The 19,215-nt window shown below is 51.8% G+C and overlaps 3 protein-coding genes, 4 non-coding genes and 1 pseudogene across 10 annotated transcripts in view; 5 read left to right on the top strand and 3 right to left on the bottom strand.

The window, feature by feature from the left end:
• LOC102945014 (zinc finger protein 883-like) overlaps positions 1–19,215 on the bottom strand; it is a 705,100-nt gene that overhangs the window by 325,643 nt on the left and 360,242 nt on the right. The window lies entirely within an intron of this gene.
• Positions 1–19,215, top strand: part of LOC102934537 — a 1,094,240-nt pseudogene that overhangs the window by 806,281 nt on the left and 268,744 nt on the right.
• LOC102933291 (zinc finger protein OZF) overlaps positions 1–19,215 on the bottom strand; it is a 1,218,290-nt gene that overhangs the window by 1,084,340 nt on the left and 114,735 nt on the right. The window lies entirely within an intron of this gene.
• LOC114018488 overlaps positions 1–19,215 on the top strand; it is a 213,020-nt gene that overhangs the window by 153,839 nt on the left and 39,966 nt on the right. The window lies entirely within an intron of this gene.
• Positions 2,000–2,073, top strand: TRNAT-CGU. Its single transcript has one exon. It is a non-coding gene; the product is annotated as a tRNA-Thr (tRNA).
• On the top strand, positions 6,425–6,498 carry TRNAT-CGU. Its single transcript has one exon. It is a non-coding gene; the product is annotated as a tRNA-Thr (tRNA).
• TRNAT-CGU lies at positions 16,761–16,834 on the bottom strand. Its single transcript has one exon. It is a non-coding gene; the product is annotated as a tRNA-Thr (tRNA).
• Positions 18,717–18,790, top strand: TRNAT-UGU. The gene has a single exon. It is a non-coding gene; the product is annotated as a tRNA-Thr (tRNA).

Raw genomic sequence — 19,215 nt, 5'->3', positions numbered from 1 at the left:
TGGACACACTTACACAACCGCACAGCAGTGAGTGTGTTGTGGAAGCTGGTCTGAGGAAACAATTGGAAACGCAAAAAGAAGAGGAGGACTTGTGGCACCTTAGAGACTAACCAATTTATTTGAGCATAAGTTTTTGTGAGCTACAGCTCACTTCATCGGATGCATACTGTGGAAAATAGAGAAGATGTTTTTATACACACAGACCATGAAAAAATGGGTGTTTATCACTTCAAAAGGTTTCTCTCCCCCCAGCCCAAATGATCACTCAGTGAGAACAGAACTAGAGTGTCGTGAGAAACCTGCATCAGCCAAGTAGCGGTGGCCAGGCGGTTATGGTGATGGACTAGAAATCCCTTGGGGGTCTCCCTGCCCAGGTTCGAACCCTGTCAACTACAGAGGAACTTGTGACTCTTCTGTTTCAGTGCCCGAGCATCCTTCGGGCCAACAGGAGCTCGGTCTTGTCTCGCTCTCAGGCGATGTCTACGCTACTGAGTTACGTGGCTGGAGTTGAAGTCTTTTAATTAAATACTCCCCGTGTCACCGGAGCACATCCAGGCTAGCAGCTCTTCGAATCATAGAATATCAGGGTTGGAAGGGACCTCAGGAGGTCATCTAGTCCAACCCCTACTCAAAGCAGGACCGATCCCCAATTAAATCTCTTGCCTCGCCCCAGAGAGCAGTGCACTGTGGGTGGCTATCGCACTGGGCGACTGGCCGCAGGGTGCTTTGGGAAGGGCTGGCGGTGGCTCGTGGGCCGGTACCGCATCGCGCGAGGCAGGTTCCTCCAGCCCATTGTCCCACGGGCCTCTGACTCGATTGCCAGCTGCTTTCCAGCCGCAGTGTGCGTGGCGTGACAGAGTGTGTGTGTGTGTGAGCAGAGACCGTGTGTGTGTTCGGGGAGTGTGTCTGCTGGGGAAGAGTGAGTGTGTCGGCACGCTGTCTCTACGTTCGGAGCGCCGCTGGAAGCCAGCAGTCCTGAGGCAGGGGAAGGGGGACACCCCACTATGGAGGCAGGGGGAGGGGGCCAACCCCCGACCTCGGCCCCTGCTTCCCTCGCTGGCTCAGCACAGCCCAGCTGTCTCTGTCACAGACACACACTCACACACCCCTGCTGCTGCCTGCCTGGCTCTGGGTCAGGGGCACCGGAACGGGGGGGGTAGAGGGCCATGGCCCCACCACGTTTTACCAGCCGTAAGGACGAACGACGGAGGGGGGACAAGGGGGAGTCCTTGGGGGGGACGAGGCGTTCTGTGGTTGTGGCCTCGGGGGCACGGCATGGGGCAGGGACTCAGGGGGAAGGAGCGGTGTAAGGTTGGGGCCTGAGGGAGAAGGGGTGGCATGAGTGCGGGTCCTTGAGGAAAGGGGCATCATGGGGGTGCCACAGTTTGGATGCGGGTGGCCCCCCCGGCCCCTATGAGGAAGCTTCGTCGCCCCTGCTCCGTGTTCGCAGTGCGGGAGAGGGCAGCGTCCCACGGCAGCGATTTGCTCCTGGCTGCCGGAGCAGAGCGGCCGGCTCAGCTGTCAGAGCTTCCCGGAGCGACGAAACGGGAGGGGGGCCCAGCCTCTGCAGCAGGAAGGCAGGGCAGGCGAGGTCACGGCGGGCATTGTGGGATACCGGCGGAGGTCCGTAATGGTGATATAATGACCGGCAGCGTCTACACTGACACGTTGTTGCTTTAAATTCACTGGAAAAAAGCTCTAGGCCTCTCGTCGAGGTGGTTTTATTTTTGTCGCCAAAAGAGGGCCGTTTTCTCACCAGACGTGGCATCGCAGTGTATGCACCAGCCAAAAGCTGCCGACCGAGGGAGCGTCGTGCCTTTTTCACACGCCTGAGCAATAGAATGATGCTGAAAGAACTTGGTAGTGCGGACCTGGCCAAGGATTCACACACACCCAGCCTGCAAGGAAAACTTCACCTGTTCCCCTGCTTTGCGGAAGTCAAACGCAAGCAAAGCTTGTCAGGCCCAGGTGGGGTCTGGCAGGGAGTCAGGGACGGGCAGGCACCATGGCTTAGCTGGCTAAAGCACCTGTTTCGTAAACAGGAGATCCTGGGTTCGACTCCCTGTGGTGCCTTGTTGAGTGGCTTTTGGGGCACCTGGTATTGGCTACTGTCAGAAAACAAGATACAGAGCTAGACGGGTCTTTGGTCTAGCCGAAAATGGCTTTTCCTATGGTTTAATTTACACTCACAGGCACTGATAAGAGAGTTAGTGAAAGTTTGGATGTTAAGAGCTGGTAGGTCTGTGTTTCAGCCCCCTTGCAGATGACCCCCCTCCCTCTGGGACAGGGGCAGGTCCGAGCTCTCACGCCAAATGGCTCATTGTAGCTGCTAGAATCTGTGGGCAGCTCATTTAGTTTACACCCAGGGTTGAGTCCTGCTTTCTGCACCGTGTCTGAGAATGAAAATCATAAATCAGCCTTTGAAATAAGGAATGCAGCGGGACGTGTTATTGTCCCTGCCCCAAAGCAGACAGACCAATGGAGAACTGCCAGTGAGCCCAGGGTAATACTCCACTGCCCTTTTACCTTTTTCGCTTGCGAAACTCCCTCCCAAGCTTGTGGGGTCCCAGAGCCCGGTACTGAGCCTGAGCCCAGGTGTTTACACTGAAATGTTTGTATACATATAAAGTTTTTTACGCCCCAGGTTTAAGCCCATCCCTGGTCTGAGCTATGTCTCGAGCTCTTTGTTGAGAACGTGGTTGGGTGGTTGAGCGTTTACATGCATAGCAATGGGCTGATCGTTCAAATCCAGGTGCTTCCCTTTAAAAACTTTTTCGAATGAAAATCAAAACCCTTTTCCCAGGGCATCTTTATCGGGCTTGCCCGGTGCCGTCTTCTTCGGTTTCTTTTCTGGACCCGCACACTGAAATGGAAAATGCACTGAGGTGATGGATTATGGGGTTTGTAGAAACAAGCTGGGAAAAACCAGCCAAATAAACGTGACTGCACAAACTTCCCACCTGAGAGACTTGTTGCCGGATTTCTACTGGATTCACAGCCAGAGTCACTTCAAAACTAGCCCCAGAGTAGGCCACTCTGTTTATTGAACCAAAGATGGTTTATTAACACATTGCTCTATACCTTTGAAAAGCATCACTATCTGGAGTATAATTCGATGATGGATGTGAGCAGCTTTGCCATTTTCTTTTTGTAGCCGGCACCTGCCCACCTCCAGTCTTGTTTTCAGTCACAGACCAAGGCAACGTACTTACCAAATGTCACACAAACTTGTCCATTCCTCCCCGTAGTCAATCTGTCTCCAGAATGTCAGAACGAGGCAGAGTACTGGGAAAGTATCACAATAAGAGTCAATTAAAAACTTGCGTCAATCGAAGCTGAGATGGAGACACAGCCTATGGTACAGCTGGTGAAGTCCCAGGGACACACTCCCGCTAGGGCTGGTTCTGAAATAACTGCAGAAGCAGATCAAAGAGAAGGAGCCCATGTGGGAGCTCTGGGCAGCTCTTCTGTCAGTGCATCACTCCCCTGGGAGGTGTTTCACAAAACACAGCACTTCCCCTCTGGGAGAGAAACACTTCCCGCCCCCACCCCCGCCACCCCTTCATTCTACTATCCAGGGGGCTGTTTGTCCTGCAGGACTTGGATCTCTCTGGCTAGTCCATGGGGACTCATAAAGACCCATTTGGGGAGCAGGAGGCATCGCAATGGAAATCTCTTCACTTCTTTCTCCGTGCCACCTTCTCAGCCCTGGCTTGGGGTGCTTTGGAGTTAGCTTTAGCCTTGTTCTCTCCTGTCTTGATTTTAGGTGGGATCTTGACCACCGTCTGGGTCTTGGCAGCTTAGAACTTTTGAGGGCTTTTCTCTGCATTTGTGGTCCCTGCTGCAGGCACCACCTTCTACGAATATTCGTGGGCAGGGGATGGTGGCATTTCTGGGAATCCTGGCAACTCTAGCCCAGCATTTTAGTGGCTATTTTCCTGCTCAGAGCTACTGGCTTCTTCTCATGCCTTGTTCTGGGGGCCCAGATGTTACCTGAATGTGAAGGAGGCAAGTTGCTGGTGTCCTTTCCCTCACCAAGGTGTCTTTGCTCATCAGACCTCAACTGGACGTGGGGCGGGGAGGGATAGCTCAGTGGTTTGAGCATTTGGCCTGCTAAACCCAGGGTTGTGAGTTCAATCCTTGAGGGGGCCATTTAGGGATCTGGGGCAAAAATTGGGGATTGGTCCTGCTTTGAGCAGGGGGTTGGACTAGTTGACCTCCTGAGGTCCCTTCCAACCCTGATATTCTTTGATTCTACACAGCATAGCCCCTGAAGAACAGGGATCTGCAAATGTGCATTCATATTATACCTTTGTTTAACTGATGAAAACATAAACTAGACACTTAGAGGACTGGAACTGATTTCAGCTGATGGACAGCTTTACGATGTTTTTATGCATTTACACAGGGAAATGTGTTTAAATTCATTTCAACCATCCCCATCCAGTGGAACTCATTAACTAACACGCTTGAAAAAGTTTTCATTTAAGAAAGAGTCTTCTGAGGGGGTCCTTGGATTTGAACCAAGGACCCCTTGAATTACAGTGCAACAATCGACCACTGAGCTAAACCCCCAAAATGATGCTATGTTCCAGTCAATGATCTTAAGGACCGTGAAAGACAGACCCTGCTTCAGGGAGCTCCTGTTCCATTCCCAGACCATGGGTGGTTTTGAAAATGGGGTTTGATTAAATTTTATACATCATAGAATCATAAAATATCAGGGTGGGAAGGGACCTCAGGGGGTCATCTAGTCCAACACCCTGCTCAAAGCAGGACCAATCCCCAATTTCTGCCCCAGATCCCTAAGTGGCCCCCTCAAGGATTGAACTCACAACCCTGGGTTTAGCAGGCCAATGCTCAAAACCACTGAGCTATCCCCCTTGGTAAACATCACAGCTTGCACACCCACAGCCATGGATTCTCCCGCTGACATAGCTACCACCTCTTGGGGAGGCTGATTAACTACGAGGATAGGATAGCTCTTTCCTATTCATAGACTCATAGAAGATCAGGGTTGGAAGGGCCCTCAGGAGGTATCTAGTCCAACCCCCTGCTCAAAGCAGGACCAATCCCCAATTAAATCTCTTGCCTCGCCCCAGAGAGCAGGGCACTGTGGGTGGCTATCGCACTGGGCGACTGGCCGCAGGGTGCTTTGGGAAGGGCTGGCGGTGGCTCGTGGGCCGGTACCGCATCGCGTGAGGCAGGTTCCTCCAGCCCATTGTCCCACGGGCCTCCGACTCGAGTGCCAGCTGCTTTCCAGCCGCAGTGTGCGTGGTGTGACAGAGTGTGTGTGTGTGTGAGCAGAGACCGTGTGTGTGTTCGGGGAGTGTGTCTGCTGGGAAGAGTGAGTGTGTCGGCACGCTGTCTCTACTTTCGGAGCGCCGCTGGAAGCCAGCAGTCCTGAGGCAGGGGGAGGGGGACACCCCACTACGGAGGCAGGGGGAGGGGGCCAACCCCCGACCTCGGCCCCTGCTTCCCTCGCTGGCTCAGCACAGCCCAGCTGTCTCTGTCACAGACACACACTCACACACCCCTGCTGCTGCCTGCCTGGCTCTGGGTCAGGGGCACCGGAACGGGGGGGGTAGAGGGCCATGGCCCCACCACGTTTTACCAGCCGTAAGGACGAACGACGGAGGGGGGACAAGGTGGAGTCTTGGGGGGAAGAGGCGTTCTGTGGTTGTGGCCTCGGGGGCACGGCATGGGGCAGGGACTCAGGGGGAAGGAGCGGTGTAAGGTTGGGGCCTGAGGGAGAAGGGGTGGCATGAGTGCGGGTCCTTGAGGAAAGGGGCATCATGGGGGTGCCACAGTTTGGATGCGGGTGGCCCCCCCGGCCCCTATGAGGAAGCTTCGTCGCCCCTGCTCCGTGTTCGCAGTGCGGGAGAGGGCAGCGTCCCACGGCAGCGATTTGCTCCTGGCTGCCGGAGCAGAGCGGCCGGCTCAGCTGTCAGAGCTTCCCGGAGCGACGAAACGGGAGGGGGGCCCAGCCTCTGCAGCAGGAAGGCAGGGCAGGCGAGGTCACGGCGGGCATTGTGGGATACCGGCGGAGGTCCGTAATGGTGATATAATGACCGGCAGCGTCTACACTGACACGTTGTTGCTTTAAATTCACTGGAAAAAGCTCTAGGCCTCTCGTCGAGGTGGTTTTATTTTTGTCGCCAAAAGAGGGCCGTTTTCTCACCAGACGTGGCATCGCAGTGTATGCACCAGCCAAAAGCTGCCGACCGAGGGAGCGTCGTGCCTTTTTCACACGCCTGAGCAATAGAATGATGCTGAAAGAACTTGGTAGTGCGGACCTGGCCAAGGATTCACACACACCCAGCCTGCAAGGAAAACTTCACCTGCTCCCCTGCTTTGCGGAAGTCAAACGCAAGCAAAGCTTGTCAGGCCCAGGTGGGGTCTGGCAGGGAGTCAGGGACGGGCAGGCACCATGGCTTAGCTGGCTAAAGCACCTGTTTCGTAAACAGGAGATCCTGGGTTCGACTCCCTGTGGTGCCTTGTTGAGTGGCTTTTGGGGCACCTGGTATTGGCTACTGTCAGAAAACAAGATACAGAGCTAGACGGGTCTTTGGTCTAGCCGAAAATGGCTTTTCCTATGGTTTAATTTACACTCACAGGCACTGATAAGAGAGTTAGTGAAAGTTTGGATGTTAAGAGCTGGTAGGTCTGTGTTTCAGCCCCCTTGCAGATGACCCCCCTCCCTCTGGGACAGGGGCAGGTCCGAGCTCTCACGCCAAATGGCTCATTGTAGCTGCTAGAATCTGTGGGCAGCTCATTTAGTTTACACCCAGGGTTGAGTCCTGCTTTCTGCACCGTGTCTGAGAATGAAAATCATAAATCAGCCTTTGAAATAAGGAATGCAGCGGGACGTGTTATTGTCCCTGCCCCAAAGCAGACAGACCAATGGAGAACTGCCAGTGAGCCCAGGGTAATACTCCGCTGTTCTTTTACCTTTTTCGCTTGCGAAACTCCCTCCCAAGCTTGTGGTGTCCCAGAGCCCGGTACTGAGCCTGAGCCCAGGTGTTTCCACTGAAATGTTTGTATACATATAAAGTTTTTTAAGCCCCAGGTTCAAGCCCATCCCTGGTCTGAGCTACGTCTCGAGCTCTTTGTTGAGAACGTGGTTGGGTGGTTGAGCGTTTACATGCATAGCAATGGGCTGATCGTTCAAATCCAGGTGCTTCCCTTTAAAAACTTTTTGGAATGAAAATCAAAACCCTTTTCCCAGGGCATCTTTATCGGGCTTGCCCGGTGCCGTCTTCTTCGGTTTCTTTTCTGGACCCGCACACTGAAATGGAAAATGCACTGAGGTGATGGATTACGGGGTTTGTAGAAACAAGCTGGGAAAAACCAGCCAAATAAACGTGACTGCACAAACTTCCCACCTGAGAGACTTGTTGCCGGATTTCTACTGGATTCACAGCCAGAGTCACTTCAAAACTAGCCCCAGAGTAGGCCACTCTGTTTATTGAACCAAAGATGGTTTATTAACACATTGCTCTATACCTTTGAAAAGCATCACTATCTGGAGTATAATTCGATGATGGATGTGAGCAGCTTTGCCATTTTCTTTTTGTAGCCGGCACCTGCCCACCTCCAGTCTTGTTTTCAGTCACAGACCAAGGCAACGTACTTACCAAATGTCACACAAACTTGTCCATTCCTCCCCGTAGTCAATCTGTCTCCAGAATGTCAGAACGAGGCAGAGTACTGGGAAAGTATCACAATAAGAGTCAATTAAAAACTTGCGTCAATCGAAGCTGAGATGGAGACACAGCCTATGGTACAGCTGGTGAAGTCCCAGGGACACACTCCCGCTAGGGCTGGTTCTGAAATAACTGCAGAAGCAGATCAAAGAGAAGGAGCCCATGTGGGAGCTCTGGGCAGCTCTTCTGTCAGTGCATCACTCCCCTGGGAGGTGTTTCACAAAACACAGCACTTCCCCTCTGGGAGAGAAACACTTCCCGCCCCCACCCCCGCCACCCCTTCATTCTACTATCCAGGGGGCTGTTTGTCCTGCAGGACTTGGATCTCTCTGGCTAGTCCATGGGGACTCATAAAGACCCATTTGGGGAGCAGGAGGCATCGCAATGGAAATCTCTTCACTTCTTTCTCCGTGCCACCTTCTCAGCCCTGGCTTGGGGTGCTTTGGAGTTAGCTTTAGCCTTGTTCTCTCCTGTCTTGATTTTAGGTGGGATCTTGACCACCGTCTGGGTCTTGGCAGCTTAGAACTTTTGAGGGCTTTTCTCTGCATTTGTGGTCCCTGCTGCAGGCACCACCTTCTACGAATATTCGTGGGCAGGGGATGGTGGCATTTCTGGGAATCCTGGCAACTCTAGCCCAGCATTTTAGTGGCTATTTTCCTGCTCAGAGCTACTGGCTTCTTCTCATGCCTTGTTCTGGGGGCCCAGATGTTACCTGAATGTGAAGGAGGCAAGTTGCTGGTGTCCTTTCCCTCACCAAGGTGTCTTTGCTCATCAGACCTCAACTGGACGTGGGGCGGGGAGGGATAGCTCAGTGGTTTGAGCATTTGGCCTGCTAAACCCAGGGTTGTGAGTTCAATCCTTGAGGGGGCCATTTAGGGATCTGGGGCAAAAATTGGGGATTGGTCCTGCTTTGAGCAGGGGGTTGGACTAGTTGACCTCCTGAGGTCCCTTCCAACCCTGATATTCTTTGATTCTACACAGCATAGCCCCTGAAGAACAGGGATCTGCAAATGTGCATTCATATTATACCTTTGTTTAACTGATGAAAACATAAACTAGACACTTAGAGGACTGGAACTGATTTCAGCTGATGGACAGCTTTACGATGTTTTTATGCATTTACACAGGGAAATGTGTTTAAATTCATTTCAACCATCCCCATCCAGTGGAACTCATTAACTAACACGCTTGAAAAAGTTTTCATTTAAGAAAGAGTCTTCTGAGGGGGTCCTTGGATTTGAACCAAGGACCCCTTGAATTACAGTGCAACAATCGACCACTGAGCTAAACCCCCAAAATGATGCTATGTTCCAGTCAATGATCTTAAGGACCGTGAAAGACAGACCCTGCTTCAGGGAGCTCCTGTTCCATTCCCAGACCATGGGTGGTTTTGAAAATGGGGTTTGATTAAATTTTATACATCATAGAATCATAAAATATCAGGGTGGGAAGGGACCTCAGGGGGTCATCTAGTCCAACACCCTGCTCAAAGCAGGACCAATCCCCAATTTCTGCCCCAGATCCCTAAGTGGCCCCCTCAAGGATTGAACTCACAACCCTGGGTTTAGCAGGCCAATGCTCAAAACCACTGAGCTATCCCCCTTGGTAAACATCACAGCTTGCACACCCACAGCCATGGATTCTCCCGCTGACATAGCTACCACCTCTTGGGGAGGCTGATTAACTACGAGGATAGGATAGCTCTTTCCTATTCATAGACTCATAGAAGATCAGGGTTGGAAGGGACCTCAGGAGGTCACCTCGTTCAAAGCAGGACCAATCCCCAACTAAATCATCCCAGCCAGGGCTTTGTCAAGCCGGGCCTTAAAAACCTCCAAGGAAGGAGATTCCACCACCTCCATTGGCTTAGAGCACCTTCATTAACACAGTGCCGTTGTGCCAGGGCAGCACTTTGAATGTCGACTTGCCTCAGAGTAAGACCAGAAGTCCAGACTGGCTCCGTTTTACACCTCGGATGGCAAGACAACCACAGTGACTGCTGTGTGGTTCTGTAAGTGTGGCCATGGCTGACCCGCAAGAATTCCTGCCCGTTTCCCTTCTGGCTGGAGCATGAGGAGAGCGTGTTTGTGGTTGATGACATTGCTGTAGATTGTCTATTCCCTGCCATGACAATTCAGACGGTCCCTGTCGCCAACATATCGCCAGCACCTCTGTGATTCCAATAGCAGGTTTTCTCTGGGACACTGAGATTTTGGGGGGAGTTGGTGGCTCCTTTCCGTCCTCACCCTGGAGGAAACTCAGCTTTTTATTCCAGCCTTGATGATTCATGGAATAACAACAGCGGCATGAAGAAAGAGGAGAGGGAACATCTCACTGCCGGGGGGAAGGTGGCCGCGTCCTGTCTGTCTGGCCATGGCCATTGCCGGAGAGAAGGTTTCCCTGGAATTGAATGCCCTGGCTCAGAGGAGAGACACAGGAAGATTTTGCTGTTCATGGATCCACACAAAGGAAATTTTTTCTCTGTGTGGAAATGAGGAGGGAAATGAAACACCCACATGGTGGCACCTAAGGCATAAGGGAACCCTGTAGGATTGGACTAGGATACGTTCTCAAGCAGCATGTTTCTTACTTTGCCCGTCTGTCAGTTTTGATGATTATTGATGGAAATATTTTGTCATTGTGTTGTGTGTTTAGAGAGAAATTGACATTCGCCAACAAATGTGTAATTCTTCCAAGCCTGCAGTTGGTGAGTTTAGAAGGACCCAATTGCTCTCGCCAGGCCCCAGGCCAGTCCTGTGCTCTCCATGCTGCCCACTTCCCACCCTGCTGGGATCCTTCCCTGATCTCCAGCCAGACCTTTGCCCCACTTCTGGGATCCCCTCCCAGCACTGTCCAACTCCCCTGCTGACAGGATCCCTCCCCATTCCTTTCATGGCCTACCTCCTCTCTGAGCAAAAGCTCTGCTCTGTTCCTACACCAGGAGTTGAACCCCTGGCCTCCTGCATGAAAAACCAGGAATCCTGACCACTAGACCATATGGGACTGGTACTGCCAACTCCTTAGGAGAGTAGCAGTGCCACCCAGCAAGGACTGGCACAGAGGTGCATTAACCTTGAGGTACTAAAGTTTTCCTTCTATCCATTCCCAGCCTGTGATCAGGAAACTGAGATCGGGGCTCCCAGGTGCTGCACAGACCATGACTGAAATTGGGACCCCCTCTTGAGTTCCCCTCAATTTCCCTGAGCTTCTGCTGCCCAACTTCTTCTGAGTCAGGCTGAATTCCCTCTCAGCCTGGGACCAATCTCCCCAGTTCAACGTCTTTGTCTTCTGGATGATCTTCCACATGCTGGGATGGGGGAGGTGAGAGGCCCTGTGGTGGTGTCATCAACCCTTATTTATATTTTCTCTCCAGATGCTAGAAAGACCTTTGCTGGGATGTGGGGGTTAGGTAGCTCCCACTGTGTACCGTGCCCTCGCTGAGAAGTCTCTGGGAGAGTGGATTCTTCTTGATGGGCCACCAACACACGTCTCGTTGGTCCTGATGTCGGCTGCTGCTTTGTTGATACTGAAAAGCTAGCTGCGGGCCTTTCCCACTCACCCCATATTTCAGTAACGCACAGATAGCAGAACTTTGCAACTTCACATACAATGATAGGACATACAATCCAACAGGAGAGGAATGTTCAATGGACCAAGACTTTTTAAGCAATACCTAACAAGTCAGGCTTTGTACAAAGCATTTCATAATCACAGCACAGCTGTGAATATGGGGGTCCAGGGTGCTACTTTGAGGTCCAGAGTGTCACACACTTCCAAAGCCTTTTTCTGCTAGCAGGGGCCTCTCTGTGCACAGAGCTCCTAATAGCTGCAAGCCTGCAGACAGTGGAGCGCTCTGTTTTGGCAGCTCTTTCTCAGTGATCATGGGCAGTGGTTCTTGCAAGGCCTCTAGAGAGTGATCTTTCAGAAGAGCTGGCTGAAGATCCTTTCTTGGAACCAGGAGCTTGGCCTGCCAGTTTTTCCTTGCTGAGCTGACTGTATCTGCCGGGCTCCCTTTTTGGTATCTCTTTCTTCTGAACAGAAAAGACCTTCCTGGGAAATACTTGAAATGCGTGTTCAAGGCAGAGAGAGCCTTCCTTGCGGCTAAGTCTTGGAATGCAGCAAATCACAAGTCTGGAGCTGATGAAAAGCTTACTGTTACTCAGAGTCCAGCCGAGGTTGCTGCGACCACAATGCAGTGTACTAACCACTATACAATCATAGAATCATAGAAGATCAGGGTTGGAAGGGACCTCAGGAGGTCATCTAGTCCAACTCCCTGCTCAAAGCAGGGCCAACACCAACTAAATCATCCCAGCCAGGACTTTGTCAAGCCTGACCTTAAAAATATCTAAGGAAGGAGATTCCACCACCTCCTTCGGCAATGTATTCCAGTGTTTCACCACCCTCCTAGTGAAAAAGTTTTTCCTAATATCCAACCTACACCTCCCCCGCTGCAACTTGAGACCATTACTCCTTGTTCTGTCATCTGCCACCACTGAGAACAGTCTAGATCCATGGCTGATAGCATGAAAAGAATCATAGAATCATAGAAGATCAGGGTTGGAAGGGACCTCAGGAGGTCATCTAGTCGCACCCCCTGCTCAAAGCAAGAGTTCTCTCACCTCAGCTGTGGCTTTCTGTGTGCAGAGAGCCAGACAGCTCGATGTCGGCAGGTCTCGCAAGAAACAATTTTGAATTTGGACGTGTTATCTAGGAGCATCAAGAGGAGCAATTGCCAAGGTCTTTCAGAGGCCAGTGCCATGGCTAAGCTGGCTAATGCGCCTGTCTAGTAAACAGGAGATCCTGGGTTCAATTCTCAGTGGTGCCTTAGTGTATGTCTTTTGTCTTCTCTGCTCATTGTTTCCAATCTTTTTCTAGGAAACGGAAGAGACCTGTGTCATCAATCCAAGTTATTGCTTCTTAAGGAGAAGGCTTCTTTGCAGAGGAGCATTGGAAAGAATCAAATCACCAGCCTGGAGCTGATGAAACTGCTATTGCGTTGGCAAGCAGGTTGCCTCAGTATTAATTGCTGTGGTATGAGAGCCTGTGTCTTTTTTCTTTTTTTCTTTGTTGTTAATTAAAATATTGGATCCAGTAGAAAACACCACTATACAAAGCAAAATGAAACCACAGACAGAAATGCCATTGAAAAAACAAAAGAAGGAAGAATGCAATTGCTAGCAATGCACACTTTCTGGGCCAACCCTGTGTATCATAGAAGATCAGGGTTAGAAGGGACCTCAGAAGGCCAGCTAGTCCAACCCCCTGCTCAAAGCAGGACCAATCCCCAATTTTTGCCCCAGATCCCTAAATGGCCCCCTTGAGGATTGAACTCACAACCTCTGATTTAAGCAGACTAATGCTCAAACCACTGAGCTATCCCTCCCAACCTGAGTCCTCATTAAAGGCCATGGTCAGCCGTTCAACAGCCACATAAACCTGGGTAGCCACTGCCGCGGGGAGCTGCCTTCATCGTTGAAGATGCTCCTGACACCGTCTCTGCCAAAGATGATCCAATGCTAAGGCATTGATTAGGTGCCTTGTGCCCTGTGACACCTGCCCACTATACGGCAGCCCCTGATGAGGGCACCCTTGCTGCACCTGCAGCTGGTTCTGCTGGTGCCCTGCGGCTTGCCCTCATTCGTCCAGGAACAAACTTAAGGCTAGCTGTAAATAATCTTGTCCAACCAAGTCTGGGAAAAGCCATCATGTAGCCAGAAGTCCCCACGCCTGCTGGGTAAAAAAACAAGCCACCAGAAAGTGATCCATACTCTCAAGTTCCAGGAAATTTTTGGAGAGTGTTGGGGACAACTTCCTGGTGCAACGACTGGAGGAACCAACCAGGGGATGTTCTCCTCTTGACCTGCTGCTTACAAACAGGGAAGAATTGGTAGGGGAAGTAGAAGTGGGTGGCAACTTGGGCAGCAGTGACCCTGAGATGGTTGAGTTCAGGAGCCTCAAAAAAGGAAGAAAGAAGAGTAGCAAAATATGGAAACTGGACTTCAGAAAAGCAGAGTTTGACCCCCTTAGGGAACTGATGGGCAGGATCCTCTGGGAGGCTAATATGAGGAGGAAAGGAGTACAGGAAAGCTGGCTATATTTTAAAGAAGCCTTATTGAGGGTGCAGGAACAAACCATCCCGATGTGCAGAATGAATAGCAAATATGGCAGGCGACCAGCTTGGCTTAACAGTGAATTCTTCGGGGAGCTTAAACACAAAAAGGAAGCTTACAAGAAGTGAAAACTTGGACAGATGACTAGGGAGGAGTATAAAAATATTGCTCGAGCATGCAGAGGTGTAATCAGGAAGGCCAAAACACAACTGGAGGTGCAGCTAGCAAGGGATGTGAAGAGTAACAAGAAGGGTTTCTACAGGTATGTTAGCAACAAGAAAAAGGTCAGGGAAAGTGTGGGCCCCTTACTGAATGGGGGAGGCAACCTTGTGACAGAGGACGTGGAAAAAGCTGAAGGACTCGATGCTTTTTTTGCCTCTGTCTTCACAGACACGGTCAGCTCCCAGACAGCTGCACTGGGCAACACAGTATGGGGAGGAGGTGAGCAGCTCTCAGTGGAGAAAGCACAGGTTAAGGACTATTTAGAAAAGCTGGACATGCACAAGCCCATGGGTCCAGATCTAAGGCATCCGAGGGTGCTGAGGGAGTTGGTGGATGTGATTGCAGAGCCATTGGCCATTATCTTGGAAAACTCATGGCGATCGGGGTAGGTCCCAGATGACTGGAAAAAGGAAAATATAGTGCCCTTCATTAAAAAGGGCAAGAAGGAGAACCCGGGGAACTAAAGACCGGTCAGCCTCACCTCAGTCCCTGGAAAAATCATGGAGCAGGTCCTCAAGGAAACCATTTGAAGCACTTGGAGGAGAGGAAGGTGATCAGGAACAGTCAGCCACTTACTCCTGTGCACCAGCTTGCCTTCTTTTTCTCATGAGCCTGGCTAGCTCAGTTGGTGGAGCCTCAGGCTTTTAATCTGAGGGTCCAGGGTTCAAGGCCCTGGTCAGGTGATGAACTATCCACCTAGATATCTGTCTCTTTGACGTTACTTTTCCTCTTCAGGATTTTGCCTTTCCTAAGAAGGGCCTTTTTGTGTGTGTGATTGAAGGGGCAACTTCCTGACATCTCCTCTGTCCTCGCAGGCTGGAGGAATAAAGGCCTGTGGACATATAGCATGTTCCTCCCTTGCACACACATACAAACACACAAAATATCTCTAAGGAATTAGAATCACCTGCTGCCTTCCCCTGTCCTGCTGAAACCCCAAACGAGGATGCTCTTCAGCCCAAACCCACGTCCCCTCTATTCCCAGTGCCCCTCAATCCCAACCCACGGTTTCCCTCCTTCCCTCCAGCAGCATGTGCTTCAGACCCCCTCAGGAAGCTTTTCTTGCAAGGTTTCGTGTGTGTGTCTGCATGTGGCTTTTACAGTATGTTGGAAATGTGTATATTAAATATGTAAGTAGGGTCGGAATGAGCGCTCCCCTGACATCTAATGATGAGCTGTGGAAGAGGACTTCTGAAGCTGATCTCGTTTGCATGGGCAGAGGCAACCTGCCTAGGCGCTCAGCGTGATGGGATTGCTTGCTGAAATGATCACTTTGGGCTGGTGTTGGGTTCCCAGTCTCCTTGTTATTGGGGCAGGAGTAATAAAGAGTTGTTGTCCTTGTTGTGTGAATCGAGGGCAGCAGAACTGTACTTGGCAGGGCCCCAATTGAGGGACTCACCCTCAACTGAATAGCACTTGCTAGGCAGGGGACATGGGTTCCAAAGCCAGGCAGATTGAGGAATAGAGTGGAGAGGTATGGGTAATCAATCACAATCAAATACTAAAATTTAGGTGTTTGACCAACTTTGGGACAGGGTGGCTGTGGAGGGATGAGTGAGTCCCTAGACAACCTAGTGAGTATGGTGCCTTCTTATTTTCCTCCTTTTTCCACCCAGGATGGGGGGTGAACTGACTAAGGACAACAACTGTGAGTGGGATGCAGGGAGGGGATGGCTCATGTTAAAGGACTTTTGGTTGCTGGACTTAAGAACCTGAGGGACAAGGGCACTGCCCAGCTTATTTGGGGGTGGGTCTTTTGCTGCTGGTTTATGTTTGTGTTGTGGCTGCTGACGTGACTTCTACTAACCCTGGGCTCACATTGCCATGTAGACATACCCTGAGAGCGCATCGATCCTGTGATAAAAGCCCTGCAGCCCGGCTGTCCTGTATCGTCTGACATGGACTTCTGGGGCTCACATTTTGGGGCTAAAAATTGCAGTGTAGACATTTGGGCTCAGACTGGAGCCCGGGCTCGGAGACCCTCACCCCTGGTGGGACATCAGAGGCTGGGCACATGCTGAAGTGTCTACACTGTAATTTCATAACCCTGCACCACAAGCCCCACAAACCTGAATCAGCTGAGCCAGGGTTTGAGAAGAGTGACTTGGGTGTGTTAATGGCGGTGTAGACACAATGCTCCGCTGTGTCCACACTGCAATGAAACACTCAGGGCTGTCCCGTACCAGCTCAGGCTCCCGGAGCTTGGGCTGGGGGGTGGTAAGTTTCCAGTGTAGACATCTCGGCTCAGGCTCAGTACCGGGCTCTGGGACACCACAAGCTTGGGAGGGAGTTTCGCAAGCGAAAAAGGTAAAAGGGCAGTGGAGTATTACCCTGGACTCACTGGCAGTTCTCCATTGGTCTGTCTGCTTTGGGGCAGGGACAATAACACATCCCGCTGCATTCCTTATTTCAAAGGCTGATTTATGATTTTCATTCTCAGACTCGTGCGCACACAGATTCTGGCAGCCACAATTAGGCATTTGGCATGAGAGCTCAGACCTGTCCCTGTCCCAGAGGGAGGGGGGTCATCTGCAAGGGGGCTGAAACACAGACCTACCAGCTCTTCACACCCAAACTTTCACTAACTTTCTTATCAGTGTCTGTGAGTGTAATTTAAACCATAGGAAAAGCCATTCTCGGCTAGACCAAAGGCCCGTCTAGTTCTGTGTCTTGTCTTCTGACAGTAGCCAATACAAGGTGCCCCAAAAGCCACTCAACAAGGCACCACAGGGAGTCGAACCCAGGATCTCCTGTTTACGAAACAGGTGCTTTAGCCAGCTAAGCCATGGTGCCTGCCCGTCCCTGACTCCCTGCCAGACCCCACCTGGGCCTGACAAGCTTTGCTTGCATTTGACTTCCCCAAAGCAGGGGAGCAGGTGAAGTTTTCCTTGCAAGCTGGGTGTGTGTGAATCCTTGGCCAGGTCCGCACTACCAAGTTCTTTCAGCATCATTCTATTGCTCAGGCGTGTGAAAAAGGCACGACGCTCCCTCGGTCGGCAGCTTTTGGCTGGTGCATACACTGCGATGCCACGTCTGGTGAGAAAACGGCCCTCTTTTGGCGACAAAATAAAACCACCTCGACGAGAGGCCTAGAGCTTTTTTTTCCGAACGTAGAGACAGCGTGCTGACACACTCACTCTTCCCAGCAGACACACTCCCCGAACACACACACGGTCTCTGCTCACACACACACACACTCTGTCACACCACTCACACTGCGGCTGGAAAGCAGCTGGCAATCGAGTCGGATGCCCATGGGACAATGGGCTGGAGAAACCTGCCTCGCGCGATGCGGTACCGGCCCACGAGCCACTGCCAGCCCTTCCCACAGCACCCTGCGGCCAGTCGCCCAGTGCGATAGCCACCCACAGTGCACTGCTCTCTGGGGCGAGCCAAGAGATTTAATTGGGGAATGGTCCTGCTTTGAGCAGGGGGTTGGCCTAGATGACCTCCTGAGGTCCCTTCCAACCCTGATATTCTATGATTCGAAGAGCTGCTAGCCTGGATGCGCTCCGGTGACACAGGGAGTATTTAATTAAAAGACTTCAACTCAAGCCACCTAACTCAGTAGCGTAGACATCGCCTGAGAGCGAGACAAGACCGAGCTCCTGTTGGCCCAAAGGACGCTCGGGCACTGAAACAGAAGAGTCACAAGTTCCTCTGTAGTTGACAGGATTCGAACCTGGGCAGGGAGACCCCCAAGGGATTTCTAGTCCATCACCATAACCGCCTGGCCACCACTTCTTGTGTTATGCAGGTTTCTCACGACACTCTAGTGCTGTTCTCACTGAGTGACCCTTTCCAGTTGTTTCCTCAGACCAGCGTCCACAACACACTCACTGCTGTGCGGTTGTGTAAGTGTGCCCAGGGCTGAACGGCGAGAATTCCTGCCCATTTCCCTTCTGGCTGGAGCATGATGAGCGCTTCCCACAGCAAGTCCGCCCAGGCGGGGTCTTGGGGAAGCCAGAGGGTCCTGCCCCCCAACTCCGCAGTCAGACGTGACTCTCAGCCAGCCGGGAAAACAGAGGTTTATTAGACGACAGGAACATGGTCTAACACAGAGCTTGTAGGTGCAGAGAACAGGACCCCTCAGCCGGGTCCATTTTGGGGGGCAGTGAGCCAGACAACCCCGTCTGCCCTTCACTCCATGTCTCTAGCCAGCCCCTAACTGAAACTCCCCCCAGCCCCTCCTCCTCTGGGCTTTGTCCCTGTCCCCGGCCAGGAGGGCACCGGATTCCTTTGTTCTCCAACCCTTTAGCTCTCACCTTGCCAGGGGGAAGGGCCCAGGCCACCAGTGGCCAGGAAACAGGGTGTCGGCCATTCTCTCTGTCCAGACCCCGGCACACCCCTGCCCTCCAGAGCTCTGCAACGATCATATGCCCTTACCCCACCCCCTAGATACTTAAGAACTGCACAGGGGAAACTGAGGCACCCCCACACTATTCAGAGGAAACATTAAGAACAGTCCCACTTTGTCACAACTCCTAAGTATTGTACCTACACTGACTTAATTTTGTAGCATAGACCTGTCCAAAGAATCACACACACACCTTGGGCGCAAAACTTCACCTGCTTCTCTGCTTTACAGAATCCAACACAAGCAACGCTTGTCCGGCCGTGGCGGGGGTTGGCAGGGAGTCAGGGGTGGGCAGACACCATACGTTAGCCAGAGACGGGCACCATGGCTTAGCTGGCTAAAGCACCTGTCTTGTAAACAGGAGATCCTGGGTTCAACTCCCAGTGGTGCCTTCTTGAGTGGCTTTTGAGGCACCTGGTACTGGCTGCTGTCAGAAAACAAAATACAGAGATAGGTGGACCTTTGGTCTAGCCCAGTGATGCTGGTTTTGTTGTTTAAATTACACTCACAGGCACTGATAATAGAGTGACTGAAAGTTTGGGTGTGAAGGGCTGATAGGCCAGTGTTCCAGTCCCATCGCAAACGACCCCCTCCCGCTGGGACGGGGCAGGTCCGAGCTCTCACACCAAGTGGCTCATTGGGGCTGCCAGAATCTGTGGGCGGCTCATTCAGTTTACGCCGAGGGTGGAGTCCTGCTTTGTGCACCGTGTCTGAGAATGAAAATCCTAAACCTCCCTTTGAAATAACGAATGCAGCAGGACGTGTTTTTGTCCCTGCCCCAAAGCAGACAGAGAAATGGAGAAATGTCATTGGTCCT

The sequence above is a fragment of the Chelonia mydas genome, chromosome 28, assembly GCF_015237465.2.
Source record: "Chelonia mydas isolate rCheMyd1 chromosome 28, rCheMyd1.pri.v2, whole genome shotgun sequence".
Taxonomy (NCBI): Eukaryota; Metazoa; Chordata; order Testudines; family Cheloniidae; genus Chelonia; species Chelonia mydas.
The sequence above is the reverse complement of the archived record's forward strand: the minus strand, read 5'-3'. Positions and strand labels throughout refer to the sequence as shown.